Raw genomic sequence first — 3,980 nt, forward strand, 5'->3', positions numbered from 1 at the left:
GGTGCCTCCAAAAACATTTTTTTAACAGTTATAGAAAATCTCACTATTTCTTCAAGATACATGTTATGAGTTATAAATAAAACTATCATGTAACCTTTGAAAATAATAGTACTATTATTTTACAGATAAAAAACTTTAGGTATATTACATTTAAATGACTTATCCAGGGTCATAAAGCTCAAAAGTATTAGATTTCAGATTCTGAATTGAAGTTTTCCTGATTTCAGGTCCAGAATGTTATCCATTGTACATATCTAGTTGCCTCCTTCATTAAATGAGCGACATGTTAACATTTCATTTATTATTGAGGAAATATCCAAACATACCCTTGGACTGTCCTTTAAAAATAAAAAAAAAGAATGTATATGATAGTCAAATAGCTGCCTAAAGGGTTTTTCAACCCTATATGCCTGCCAATAAAAGTAAAATTCAGCTCTGCAGGCTTTTCTCCAACAAAATGTCTTCCATTCATATGTTAAACTCCGACAAAATTCCATTACAGTTAGAACCATGGAAATAGTTTTGTTTATTATTTCTATCAGCATCAGTATTACACAAGGTATAAAATAGAGAGTAATGGGCTTGCCAAGGATGTCCTGGTGTCATGGAGGAACCCCTGTGCAAAATTCATATTGAAGAGGGATTCCTTTTTTTTTTTAAAATTATCAAAGTTCTACTTGCATCAGACCTTAGAAAGCCAGAGCATCTCAAGCACATCTATGAGTTCCTATTCAAAAGAATTCAGGCTGTAGGGAAAAAATGAAGTTATCGAAAAGTGAATATTGCCCAGATTATATTATGCAGATACATAAAATGATCTACTGAGATAATACCTTAGATAGCCCCTGGGCAAAGGACATATAAACTGATGTATAATAGCCACCAATTTGGGTCCCAAATTGAATAAAAAGAAAAAAGGAAAGCTGGTTACATTTGGGAAATTAAATACACTGTCCATAATTTTAAGATTTCTGCCACAAAGCCCAATTTTAGAAAACATCAATATTTTCCTAGTTGGTACTATATGTCATAATTTTAAAAATCACTCCTATCACAGAAGAATCAAAACGGTTGGTAACTAAAGGGCAAACCTTAAATCATATTTTCAACGATGACAAGTCACTTTAAGCATATTAAGCACAATTGGGACTGGAAAACTACATGAGCCTTGTAGAAATAGAAGTATTTAATCGAAATCACCTTGACTGGTAACCTGGAAATACTAAAGTTCTTTCAACATTACTGAATGCTAATGGAAGAGATATATTAAAAAAAACAAACAAACTAGGCAACAAAAGAAATTACAGAGAAAATGGGAGCAAACCTAAGAGGGCTATAAGGGAAACAGATTTTCTCAAACACAAATTTTGCCACCATGATCTAACAATCTTTCATGTAGGCTAGAAATCTATGATCTTCCTAACCTTTTAGATAGTTGATACCTTTTAGAACTGGAATTAGTTTTCATATTCCCAATGGCCCTCCAGGCTATAAAAAAGAGTGGAAGGGACTTTCCAATCAAAGCAGTAGTAGCTGAAGTTTTCTCTGTGTCCTAGCTCTACCATATCACAATCTCCTCAAAACATCTTAGTTAAAACCATATCTCTCTATCTTTATTTAGCACAGAAGCACATAGGAAGATCCATTCACCCTTAGTTTTCTTGTCCTGGCATCCTTGACTCCCTTTCTTTTCTTTAAAAAAATATTTAATCCCAAACCAGGGGGTTAAGGGGCTAAAGGAAGTTGTCAGTCCAGGGCAAAGGGTTCTACGCAGAGGTCACCTCTCTGGTCAAGCTGCCCCTGTGGCTGTATGAACTCCAGGGGCCCTGGGCCACATTCCTCCTTCTTAAAATCTTTCTCAATGGTCTCCTAAGGGGAGAGCTCTAGCAGCTCCGCAAGGCTGACTTCATGAGGGGACAAGTGCTGGTTGACAGCCATGGCAGCTTTGATAATGTCTCTGAAGGCTCTTCAGCTCCTACAGGCAACTCTCCAAAGCATGACTTTTGGCTGGATCTTCTTCCTCCATGTCATAGGGGTCAGTGGTCAGACCGTTGGCCTCCACCCTGGGGTGTGGATCAGATCCTTGCAGGCTGGGTGTCTTCGGAGCAAGTTACAGATGAAGGGAATGAACCTGGGCAGCAACTCAGGATGGGCAGTCAGGGACAGGCGGCAGAGGCGCTTGGCAAAAGCAGCCACCACGTATGCAGGGAAGTGAGAGGAAGACAAAAACAGGTCTGCCGGGTGGAAAAAGCGGCTCAGTACTTCACAGGAAAAACAGATGGATCCAAAAAACTGTAGAGCCTCCAATAGAATTCAGGCTACTCAAGGTTATGCTGATGAATCTGGATAAAGAGACCATTTGATGCTAGGAGACTAATGGCGCCACCAATGTGGTAGGCGTTTGTGAGGAAGTCAATCCTGAGGCTGGCTCATGTGGGGCAGGATGGAATCGTGCATGATCACAAGCACTTTCCTGTAGAGGCTGACAGGAAGCTTGTGCTTGAGAAAACTGAACTGCATCTTCTAGAAGACATGCTTGTGTTCCTTTAGCTGGGTGACCTTCCACTTCTCCAGCAGCTCTTTGTGTTTCACATAGAGATGTCACTCCGCGGCCAGGGTAGACTCACAGCCGGGATGACGGTGAAGGTGTTGTTCCAGAACATGGGGGACGCCCCTGCTGCTGTGTGTCTGTGACCCTGGCCACTAGATCCACAGTGGCCTGCATCGTAGGGTAACGTGGTCATGTTCCAGGTATTCCTGGAACTGGGAGATTAGCAGAGATGAATCAGCCTGGGTTTGAATCAAGCCATCCACCATGCACAAAAGTAGGCCTTGAGGGAACAAGGAGTTGCCATCCCATTCAGATTTCTCCAGCCGGTGTGCCCCCTCTAGCTGCACAAACATCACGAGTGTGCAAAGGGCCAGTTCATTGATCTTGGAAGAGCAATGGCCCAAGAATTCTGCTAGACGTCTGGAGCAGCTGTTATACCGGTTTCGCATCCAAACCTTATACTTCTATAGAGCACCTCCAGACCCTGCCATTGTTGCCTCCTCTTCAGGCAGATGACCCACAAAGAGCTCCCCTCATTCCAGTAGGGCCCCAAAGAGTCTGCTCAAGGTGTGAATGGCCTTGAGAAGGCCATCTTCCTGATCAGCCTGCAACACACCCAGGATGTCCAAAGGGACATTATTGCTTCTCAGGTTCTTCAGGGCGGTCTCTAACCAACAGCCCAGCTTCACTACCCTGGACTCCCACTCCATGAGACCTCCTGGGCTGCCTGCTCTAGCTGTACAAACTTCAGGGGTGTGCTTTCCCCCCCCCCCCCAAATCCATAGGTTTATTATAAACAGGAACTTGGCCCAAATAGGAAGTCTCCTTCACAGAACATATAGAGGCAACAGATGACAAACAAGAACAGTAGTCAAAGGGATAAAAACAGGAAAATCCAGTGGCCAGAAGCCAAAATACCCAGCCACACCTTCCAGACAAGACCTAGCCATTCCACAATGAGCCCTTAAACCCCTTCCTTCCCTTTGTTTTGGGAGAGGGAAGAAAGATTAAAATAGAGTGCTAGGAGAAGGGGACCCAAGCTAGGTCATAGGATTTTTGAAGCTGGTCCACTACTCAAGTTACAAAGGGTGAAAGGTGAATAATTTTGTTGGCCCTTCTCTTTTGGGACTCTGCCCCTGTTTCCTCCCTCCCTATCCCATCTCCTACCTCCACATCAAGAGCAAGCCCCAAAATATGCTAACTGTGGGTTAAATGTTATTACTTGCCTCAGGAGACAAACACAGGCCATGGCAGCTACCAAAACTTTGCTGGGGATGAGAAGGGGCTGTGGGTAGTATACTGCACAGAGGAGAACAAGGTTAACCTGGTGCTGAGCCAGCTCAATGACAGCACACTAGCTGTGGAGAAGAACTGACAGAGAGGGTAATACAAGCCAGTGGTATTGACATGGGCATTGTACCCCCAGAAA

The 3,980-nt window shown here is 43.2% G+C and overlaps 1 pseudogene; it reads right to left on the reverse strand.

The window, feature by feature from the left end:
• Positions 1-1,690: 1,690 nt before the first annotated feature.
• Positions 1,691-3,015, reverse strand: LOC100029318 (nucleolar complex protein 4 homolog; annotated as a pseudogene).
• Positions 3,016-3,980: the final 965 nt, after the last annotated feature.

This window comes from Monodelphis domestica, chromosome 3, assembly GCF_027887165.1.
Source record: "Monodelphis domestica isolate mMonDom1 chromosome 3, mMonDom1.pri, whole genome shotgun sequence".
NCBI lineage: Eukaryota > Metazoa > Chordata > Mammalia > Didelphimorphia > Didelphidae > Monodelphis > Monodelphis domestica.